This window comes from Meleagris gallopavo, chromosome 6, assembly GCF_000146605.3.
Source record: "Meleagris gallopavo isolate NT-WF06-2002-E0010 breed Aviagen turkey brand Nicholas breeding stock chromosome 6, Turkey_5.1, whole genome shotgun sequence".
Lineage (NCBI taxonomy): Eukaryota > Metazoa > Chordata > Aves > Galliformes > Phasianidae > Meleagris > Meleagris gallopavo.
In genome coordinates, this window is record NC_015016.2 from 12159494 (window position 1) to 12170950 (window position 11457).

At 38.7% G+C, this 11457-nt stretch overlaps 1 long non-coding RNA gene across 1 annotated transcript; it reads left to right on the plus strand.

Annotated features, from left to right (window-relative positions):
* The first annotated feature begins 7606 nt into the window (after positions 1-7606).
* On the plus strand, positions 7607-11135 carry LOC109368124. The gene is made up of 2 exons (XR_002115827.2): positions 7607-8049; positions 8487-11135. It is a non-coding gene; the product is annotated as an uncharacterized LOC109368124 (long non-coding RNA).
* The last annotated feature ends 322 nt before the right edge of the window (positions 11136-11457 follow it).

The following is an 11457-nucleotide window of genomic DNA, read 5'->3' on the forward strand; positions in this document are numbered from 1 at the left end:
TGGGGGAAAGGTCTTACCTCCCATCCTGGCTCTGTCCCCAGGCAGGTCCATCCTGCATCTCTGGGGAGGTGGCAATCACAGCAAGTGCCACGTGCAGCCGTACTGCTATATCTCACAGTATGCTTGGTGGGAAGGCAGACTGCCTGGAATTCTCATCTTTATTCCCACAATGTATAGAAGCAGGTACAGATACGGATATGTATCTGAGTATCTGAGTATTTCCTTATAGACATAAATATATCTTTTTAAAATTTCATGTACAGTCAATTGATCTGTAGAATCTTTTGTGCAACATTTGTCTGGAGTTACTATGAACCCCTTTCACAGCCTACAAACCAACCTTACATATGTTTGACTGCTGGGCACATATACGTGCCTATGTACCTCGTTACAGATTACTTGAATTTCTGAAGCTGTGATCACACGGTGGAGTTGGTCTGAGCTGGAACTTTGATACCTGGGTTTTTAGTATTTGGTTGGACATCAGTGTTGTGTGCATCCCAGTGGACACACAGTACTCCATGCTGTGGCTGGAAGTAGCTGGGCTGAAAAAGATCATACTTACCTGTTTCTGTCTTACAGGCAAGTGAAAGAAACAGTGAATTTCCTCTAACTTACAGACTTACCCTTTCTTTACTCAGTACTGCTGGCTAAACGCATTCTGGAAATCAGTTCTGGCATTCGTGTAGAAGTTCTTCCACTTGCCTGAAAATACAGCACCTTGTAATTTAAATTGCCTTTGTGCAGTCCATGCCATGTCTGAGCCTGCTTGGCAGCCCGGGGGGCAGGAGAGGAGCTGGCTCCTGGAGCTGTATCAAGCAGAGCTGTGAGAGCCGGGGGACGCGTTTCTCTGAATTGTGCAGGAGACTTCTGAAAATATCCTCTGTGCATGCATTTATATCACAGCCTTACACTGCATATGTAGGGTCTGCTCCCAAACCCACAGCCAACTAGCATAACAAAATCAGATTTTACGGCTGTAGTGTCAGCCTAAGGTTGAAATATGGCTTTGAAACCCTCCCTTTCACCCCACATTTTTAATGAAAAACAATCGGGCTGGAGTGTAATATTGCTTACCCTGGCTGCATTTGACTTTAGCTTTTTACTTTTAAAGCTTTATTTTAGGCTTTAAGAGCTTCCAATTAAACTTTTTAGATCCAGAGTGAAAGCTTGAACGTGCCTGCCTGCACAACACTGAAATTCCTGGGTGGGAAAAGGATATTTTTCTATTAAAATAAAAAAATGAATACTCTGGTTCATTTTCTCCCTCTATACTCCTTACTCTTCTTTTTCATAGCAAATTCTCATCTGCCATTTTCTTGTTTCCTTTTTTAACATCTCCCATAGTCATTCCTTTATTTCTTTTTTCCCCCTTCCCTTTCTCCTCTTTCCTTTATTTCACCCTCCCCTTCCTCTGCTGCCTAACCTGCTTCTTGATGTTAACCCACAATGGTTTGCAATAGGAGGGCTGAATACTTCATCCTTCCAGTCACTATAGCACATGCTGTAAATCCCTTTCAAAATAACACCAAAAAAAGAAACCTAAGTCAGATATTTGTTTATCCATTATGAAATGCACACAGGAGACTATCACCAGGGTATTCGACAACATTACACAATTAATTACATGCCAACTCAATGAGGAAGGATTTGATTCAGTAGGCTTTGCAGCAAACCTGAAAAGAACATAATACCATATAACCTTCAGTTCGTTAACAATTCACTTCTAATGCCACAAGGCACTGACTCCTATTATAAGCTCTACTAAAGCCTGGCTGAAAAAACAAATCTCACACAGTGCCCTGAATCTCAGCAAAGAGAACACACTGTCAGTAGCCATGGGAAATACAGAACTGGCCATGACAGCCTGAACAATGAATTGATTTACACCAGGTTTGTATCTAGTTTGCTAACTAATAAATTCTTACATGCAGGTGCATAGCCCAAGACTGTAAGACCATTTGGACCAAGCCTACTATTATGTGGTGCCTTCTGTGCACTTATTAATGTAAATGTTAATGTAGATCTGCAAACTTAATTCTATTTTATGGTTTATAAAATACACCTATCCCAGTCTCTGTGGGCACGTACACTCATTTCATAAAGATCACATGTATTAAAATGTAACTAGATCCCTATTCCCTCTTCAGCGGTCTCCAGACTGCACAGGGAAAAAGTCTTCAGGTACTCAGGAAAAAAAAACTTGAGTAAACCAGTCCCTCACTGTTCAATCTTAGATCTAATGTCCTGGTACAAGAAGAAAATTTCAGAGAAAGCTTTCCCTGAAACGCTTTGGTCTGGGGCATGATGGCAAAGGGAGATTTCCAACATTGGCGAGATCCAACTTATGGGTCTTAATAGAAGAAGTCAGACCAGGGCTATAGGTGTTCCTGAAAGACCCCCAGAGAAGGTAGAAAAGTACTTGATGTAACAGTCGCTGTGAACATAACTTCACAGAATCATCAAATCATAGATGTGGACCATCAAATCATAGACCATCTAGTTACAGCACCTCTGCCATGGGCAGGGTTCCCACCCAGCAGCTCAGGCTGCCAAGGGCTCCATCCAAACTGGCCTTGAGTGCTTCCAGGATGAGACATCCACAGCTTCTCTGGGCAACCTTTGCCAGTGCCTCATCACCTTCTGTTGTCATTGTGCATCTTGCTTATCTGAAAGGATGATGGCTGATGTAGTCAGGCATTATATTTGGTGCGTGAAGCCAAAAAAGTGAGGTGTCAGGATCATGGGGGTGACCATTACAGGCTGCTCCACAACCTCCTCCTGGAAGAAGGCACTAGCAGTGGTAAATTAAACCTTTGCTGAAAAGGAAATTTCTCTAGAGCCTAGGCCTATAGCTTACCTAATAAAAGGGCATGGTAATAAATCCTTGTCATGGTAATAAATCCTTGTTACTTTTCCCTCCTTTGCACTGCTGAGCAGCCTGTACTAAACCACTTTCCCTCTCAGAGGTGGAAGAATGCAAGTGATACTTTGGGATCCATGGTTTACTTTGGGATTTTTTTGGAGAAAAGGAGCTGGATCAATGTAGAAGAGTAGGGGAGTATTAGCTCCAGTTGACCCAATTTTATTCTTGGAAAAACAGAGATCTGAAAGTCATATGTGCCCTAAAATTGTGGTTTGGAAAATACTAGATACTCAAGGGACAGTGTGTGTGTGTTTTGTGTGTGACCTACAGAAATACCTCATCTCACCACTAATTTACTCACACATATAAACTTCATTTTTCATTCAGCCGCCCCATTTATTTCCTGTTCCTCCCTCTTTTTCCTCCTCTTGCTTGTTTTGAAAATGCTGGTCAACACATGTTAAGCAGGAGTCTCCAAAACCAACAAAAGAAAGTTCAGGAAAGGCAGAGAGAGAAACAGCCGAATAACACTGCCAACTTTAAAATGAAGATAAGTTATACAGGACCTTTTATTGAACCAACAAATATTTTATAGTATTCACCATTTGGGGCCAGCAGTTCTTTTTTTTCCCCCTCTGTTTTGAGCTAGAATAGGTGGTGTGTAATTCATGAGGAATCTGTACATGTTCAAGTAGCTTCAAGTAATATCACAGCCATGTGGAACCAGCTTACAGCATCTTGATTTCCATGTCCATTTTTTTTCCACTGTATAATATTCAGTGCCCTTTTCTCTCTGTCTCATTCTCTCATTCACACATTCTTTCCCCTTTTGCTTTCCAGCCATCTTTGCTTTGTCAGTGTTACCTGATAACACAAAGCAGGGTTTGTGCCAGTTGTTGCAGTTTGGCTTGAACAGAGTAGAAGTAACACCGAGTGTGGGAGCAACATGGATGCTTCTTGATGCTATGTAAGCGGTCAGTCTTTCCTTCGCTATTCCCTGCAGGACCCTTGGCTGAAGTCAGTTCATTACTTAGATCAAAATTCCTATTTCAAAGGGATAAAATGTAATTGAAATTAGCATTAGTTAGCACACCCCTAATGGCATCCAAGTATATGAAAGTTATGAGGTTGGACTCAGAGAACTGTGAGGGTCTGAATTGTTCTGACATACTTGAATGTGTGCAACACCACGTAGCCAGGGAGCTTTTGTATGTGGTAAATTGGAGTAGACACGTGCTACAGCATTTATACACTGGGTTTCTTCTCTAATACTGGATATGGTGTTTAAAAGAGCACTGTGTACGTATTTATATATATATATATATCTTCTGATTAATTATTTGAATATCACTTTGACAACACTCAAGGGTAGTGGCAGTGCACTGGAGGAAAGTGGATTACAGTTCAGTTTGTAGATACATTGCTTTCAAGAACACTGGGTTTTATTTGCTTTGGGTGAGCCTTTCTGATAGCAGAAAAACAAAAGATAATATTTTAACTATAGGAGAAAACCTGGAAAAGTCTGCTCTGAAATGCTTTTGACATAAATGGTCAAAGTATTGCCTAGCCATGTTGTCTTTGGACTTCTGAGACTCATTTCCATCTCTGCTAAAGTGGGACTGCAAGCTACCTTGCAAGAGAGCTGTCAGGATCAGCCAGTGAATATTTATGAAGAAATTTCATAGTGAAAAAGAAATATATATGTATGCTACTTGTATTAATAATTATGTGAGTCCTGAAAAATGCCATACTGTATTACAAAGCTGGTATTGTCCAGTGACTACACTCCTGGCACTGAGTGCTATGGTAAACTGTATACTGAAAACTTATACTAGTGGAAAGGTATACAAGATTCCATTTGTGAATGATTTATAGTGACTTCCTACTATAAACAAGAGGGAACAAATATCCTACATCGCTGGTTTCTTTGGGTGGATGGTGAGAGAAGAATGAGACATTCCTGACCAGGCAAAAGCTGATTCTCTGGATGCTTGCAATGGTAGCAAAATGAAGCACCAGTAAGGGAGATCATTTATGACAGCCTCCACCCCAATTATAAGTGAGTTTCCATTTTCACAGTGCATTAAACTTTCCAATTGTAGAGCAGGTGAAAAATTTATTGAAGCAAACGCAGGACTTCTAACAAAAATAAGATTTTTCTAATGTTTAATGTTAAGGATCTCAAGATCTGCTGAGATCCTTCCAACATCCTTTCCCACATTGCTTTCTGAGACAAAACAAATTACTCTTATCATTAGCTAATAGATTTGGCTTTCCCTTAATCAATATGTGATTGAGCACAACTGTAGTTTGTTTAGGAATTATGTTGGATTAAAGATTTTCACAGTGCTTGGGGAGGGCAGCTATGGTGCATCTTTTCAACCCTATATAATAGAACAAACACCTTATATACTGGGAATGCTGTTCTTCGGTTACATTCATTCACTAGTCTCACCATTCTTCTTACACAGTTAAAATAGACTGCAATAGTTTTGCATGTATGTAAAGTGTCAAAGTTGTATTTATCAAAAGCTTAAGTTAGTAACTGAAGTAGAGCAGGCAGGTTGCAAAAGATGAAGACTAAGCTAATGTTGGGCAAGATTCACCTGATTTTTTTAAATTCAATAAGATTTTTTCTTCTACTTTCCCTCTCTTGTCAGTAAAAGCCAGACATGTCCAGACTACATTTCCGCCAGGCTAAGCTAAGCCTTTTTTATCAGTTTGGTCACTATGGCTTGACCTGCAAGATATCAAGGAAGACCTGGAAGCATGGGCGAAGCTCTTTCCCCTCAGAAGGCAAAGGAACAGGGGATCAACATTTCTTGCAGAACTGGTTGTTTGCCTTTCTCATAATGATTCTCCTCATCCAAAGATGATGATCATACTCATTTCCTTCACTAAGGTCTGTTCAGACAGATGTGAGCTCCTTGGATGCTGTGGCAGTGCAAAAGAAGATATGCTGTCATAGGCTTGGTATAGCAGAAAAGGATTTTTGGCAAGAAAAAGTGCATTGAAATGATGGATTGTCATATTTCTTTGTACTAACATGCTTTTACAGCAGCTATTAGCAAGAGCTTTGCAAATTATCAATTATGTTTTTATTGTAATCCAGTTTCAGATTTCTCTGACATAAATTATTTGTTTAAAAAATATAAAATCTGAATGGAATAAAAAAGATTTCCAGCAAAATTAAGGAACGGACAACTCTTTGGTCCTGGGTTGTATTTTTTAGCTTTGCTGCTGCTTTTTTATACCTTGGGCAAGTTGCTTTCTTTTAGAGCTGGCTAAACACCCCTAAAAAATATTTGCAAATACTCCTTCAAATAAATGCTGGAATTGGAATGTGTGTCACCATTCACACCTACTTTCCTCAGAAGTTTATACAAGCAATTTTTTTGTTCATAGGAAATATTTTCCAACAGCAAAAGAAACTGACAGATGCATGAGAGAGGTGTATTTATATCCAGGTTTGCTCTGGCAACAGTGTTCTGTTACTTGCCATTTCCATTTCTATACCTACTGACCTATTCAGTCCTAAACCTCCTCTTTAACACTGTCTCTATTTAAAAAAAAAAACAGCAAACGCTAAATGAAGCAGGGCTGAAAAACGGTTTGTAGCCCAGTACGTTATGAAGAAGGAAACTTTTGGTGTCATTCAGTACATCTCTGCAAATCACATATATATATGATATAGTTTTCTCAGTTTTCTCTTTTCTGCCTGGATTGAACTCCCCCCCATGCAATGATCTAGATCAAGAGACACTGACTTAAGATATGCTGTTTTGGGACAACATATAAACCCACGGCTCATTCACTTGTGGACATTTATATAGCTGTTTTGCAAAAGCATGAAGTTTTGTTAAATCAAACAGCTTGGCAAACATCTGACCAGTGAAATTACAGATGGTCTGCCTGCATTTTTTCTGGTGAGCCTGTGGTCTTTGCTGCTCACCTGCAAGCACTAGGGAATGTGGCTGTGCCAAGGTGTTGGGTGTGCTGGCTGCAAGAGCAGACTGGCCACCCTTTGGTGGCGGGTAAAGCCACTTGTAAGCATGGTGCTAGCAAGGGATGCAATGTGCTTTGGGACCTATTCACCTGGAAGCTCTGTTTAAAGAAAAGATCAGCTTTTAATTAATAATCCGGTTGAAATCTAGCTGTAGGGTAGTCTACCAGTTGGGAATCTCGCTTCATTACTTTACAAGATTTAGGACTTATTGTGGTCATGTAGCCACTAGAGCTCATGCAGAAAAACTTTCTTTTGTTTGACTCATTCTCCATAGATATTGCGTTTAGGCATCAGCTTCTCATTCCCCTATAATGTGTTTCTGTGTTAGGATAGGAAGCCCACTGACTAATACATACAGATTTCTGCCTGGCAAATATTTCTGGCTTCTCTGCAATGCGAGGACTTAATGAATGAACAAATGTGACCCTTGATGGGAAAGTGTAACTTACTCCTGTGATGCAATTTCACCTTTGAAGGCTATTAGCCACGTGTGCTTGTTCCTTGTGTCCTGCTTAGCCTGCCTTTGGGACTGAGGTGCAGCCTGGGCAAGGGTCGCCTTTAAAACACACACATCATCTGTGTATGGGTGAAAGTCCTATTTTTAGTGCATACAAGAGAGCATTCACTAAAGGGAAATGAAACTGGGTTTTATTTTTAGTTTTTGTAATTCCTTATGTCCTTGGGATTTATGTACGGAAAAATTCCATCACCCAGCAAAATGTAGGTGAACCTCCAGGATCAGCATTATTCTCACTATTGCCAATAAAACTAAAACACGGGGCCACTCCAGGGTGCACTGGGCAGTTTGGCACTGGTCTTGTCAGGGTGGTGCTGGAGAGGCTCAGCAAACTCTACCCTCAGCACACCCTCTTCTTACACAGCTGTGGCACAGGAGCCTCTCTATGGCTGAAATTTCTCCACAGTGGGTTTTTTTTGACTCGTGTCTGCTTCAAGCTCAGAATTGATTTCTTCAGAGAGGCACTTCAGTGAAGTTGACCCCTTATATGTGTCCAAACAAAGGATTTTTTTTTGTATGAATTTTGGAATTAGTCTGGAGTCATTTTTCTGTGTGCCTATTTCATGAATTTGTTTGTTTAAAAACTGCTGAAAAAAATAGATGTAATTTTTTTTATTATTTTTCAGAAACTCTGGAGAATGGACCAAATAAGTGTGAAAGGTGAGTAAGGGAATGTGCTATTTCCCCATATGCTTATTTTTACAGCTTTCCTGACATTGCGTAGCCAGTATGTCGAATCATAGAATCATAGAATGGTTCAGGTTGGAGGGGACCTTTAAGATCATCCAGTTCCAACCCCCTGCTATAGGCAGGGACACCTCCCTCTAGACCAGGTTGCTCAAAGCCCCTTCCAGCCTGGCCTTCAATGCTTCCAGGGAGGGACCTGTTCCAGTGTCTCACCAACCTCATAGTAAAGAATTTCTTCCTAATATCTAGTCTAAATCTGCCTTATTCCAGTTTAAAGCCATTTCCCCTTGTCATGTCATTATGTGCCCTTATAAAAAGTCCTTCTCCAGCTTTCCTGTAGGCTCCTTTCAGCTACTGGAAGGCTGCTATGTAAGCGATATATGTAACTATTTGTTATTGCTTGAATCTAGTGCAGCTAACAGAAAAGGAACCAGCAAAGACGAAACATATTGGAAGGAGATCAACGCAGCCATGGCCCTAACAAACCTCGCCCAAGGGAAGGACAAACTGCAGGGAACTACCAGCTGCATCATCCAGAAATCCTCACATATATCAGAAGTAAAGACTGTTAAAGTGCCATTAGTCCAGCAGTTTTAAAGAGATGAGTTCCTTTTTTCTTGTCAAGCGGACATTTTCCTCACAGGATTGGTTTTCAGCAAAATCAGATTCACAGATATGAGGCAGATGTGGAAAATAGATCCCCTTTAACAGTACAGTCAGTTTGAAAAAACAGTGTTCCTTCAGATTCTGACGTTTTCATTGTATTAAATGAAATGTTTGATTGCTTCTTTAAAAGGCATGTAAATTATAAAAAAAACCTGTTTTTATCAAAACATTAACTTATTTTATGTTAATCAAAGTGCGCATAAGGTGTTTGCATTGCTATTACAGTAAGTGCCTTGCTTTCAAAAAATAAGCTATAACGTGGGCATAGTACAACAGTATTATGCCTCAAAATGACAATGCCATAATGCTTAAACTTAGTGTATTATTCCAAGTGGGCTTAAGCAGCCTAGGGCTAAACACATTACTGCTGGAGGCCCTGGAGAATTGTGCATAATAGACTTGACCAAATTGACAAGTCTTAATAAAATTGTTACATCGATTTTTCTCTTTTTTAATCAACAGTGTTATAAAAATTGTACAGTATGTTTTGTCAAAGTGACAATGAGATTGTTATGCATGTTTCTTACCTGTATATGCAGTATATTAAAATACCAAAATCATTCCTTTGAAAAGTGCAATACTCTAGAACACACAAATTTAGGAAATAAGTTAATTGTTCAGATTATTTTGAACTTACACATACGCTCCCAGACATGTTGCTTGTTAAAGATTTCTAGTTGAGAAGGTTCTAGCCAGACTAGCTGTAAAGTCCATTTTCTATTGTTCTAAAGCTTTGCTAGTGACTTACAGAAGTTTTTATATAAGTAAACAAAATGGATCTCTTCTTGTACAAACCTGAATCTATAGTGCCATTTATTATTTACAGTGGAGCTCAAAAATGTTTTCATGGTGAAAATTATTACTTCAATGTGTTTTAATTTTATTTTATAGGTACTGCATAGATGAGAACAGTTGATTGACAGTTCACATTTCAGTGAGAAAAAGCTGTAGTATACACTATCAAAGCCCACAGTAGTAACACAAATGGGACTTGAAACATTGAAAAATACCAACATTTGATGTTGGAGGGTTTTAAATAGATACTAAAATGTATTAAATGTCACATTCTATACTTGACTGCTGTTGAGCATAATAACTACCATAAAGCCCAGTTTATTTTAAGGGTTTTCTGGGTTGTACAAGTTATTCTTAAATCATATAACAATAGTCTGATGAGGTTTACAGTGCTTGAATGGAATGTACATGAAAGCAATTTACAGTGGCAAAGCCAAATACAATTTATACTGAATGAGTTACAGAAAACTGGAAAAGAGCTGATTGTTGCTAGGAATTGGATTTTTTCTTCCTGTGGTTATCCTGTCAGGTTTTTTCCTATTTATCTCTCTCCCCTTTCCTCTTTCATGAGCCATCAGTGAACAAGATAAGACTTCAGTCCTGCTTCCACTGAGTTTAATGGCCAAATTCCCACTTCACTGGAAGCAGTACTGTGCTAGTGATTAAACTAACTTGCAAGTATAGGCTGTTCCAGTTGCACTAAAATAGTCAAGACACATTGCAAATATCAGCCTTGGTGCGACTTCTTAGGAAACTTCTTGATGTAACTTAACATGTTGTTGGGTTTATTTAGTGTACAATGAAAATGATTTGATATGAGAATATTTTGTACATATATATTTTTACTTTGTTTTCTAAATTGCTGATTTGCATTGACTTAAAGTGCCAAGCAAGAAATGTATGTTGTCATGACTGTATGAACAGTTGAAGTATATGTTTCACTGACTCGCATCATTATGTGTCTAAGATTCCGTGACATTAATTTTTGATACTTTACTGGATTTTGACATAATAATGTGAGTTTATAACTAATAGCAGAGAGTTAATACTTCACTTTCGTTCATACTATTATAAGTTATTCTGGTATTAAATATTTTGTGAAAATAAATCAATGATTTTGACAAACTTTTCTGTTAGGAATATTCACAGTGTTTTTGTCTGCATAAATGACAACAACAATTGTCATGTAAAAATGGTATCTTTGGTGACTTCTCTGGAGCAAAACTGGAGAAGACAAGCCATACTATAAACAACTTGTTCATGGTTCTTTCTTTAAAATAATCAAAGCACAAAGAATAATCTGTAATACACATCAAGTGGATTTAAATTTAAGAAATACTTGGCATAATTTCTTGTTACTATTTCCTTTAATTTATTTTTTTTCTACTGCTGCTTTAGAGTTTTCTGAAAACACAAATTCTAATGAATTATTTGTGTGTCTTTTTTTAAATAACAAGAATCACAATCAGTGCTGAGCCAACAGCTAATGAAGACTCAATAATTATTTATGATATTGGAAAAACAAACATTATTACTATAGCTCTTCTTTGTTTCAACATATGTAACCATTTTAGTAAAATAAATAACTGCAAACAACATCTTGCTGGTTTGACTTAAATATTCATTTATCTCTTCTTAGTCATTTGCATTTCTGGTTTCCTTTTACAGACAGGATTGCTCTATAATGGGATATAAGCATAAGACAGGCAAAGATAAACAGGAACATCTCATACAACAGCTACAATCACTAAGCTATAGTTCTCACTTTGTGGCCTCATAGTGAAGCAGCTCCACCAAGCAGAATGAGAGCAAGCCACGGGCCAACATACAGAGTTGTATGGGGCTGCTGAATCACAGCCTGATCCTCTAATTGAGCACCTGAGGTGAGCAATGAATCAGCCACGGGAACACAGGTGAAGG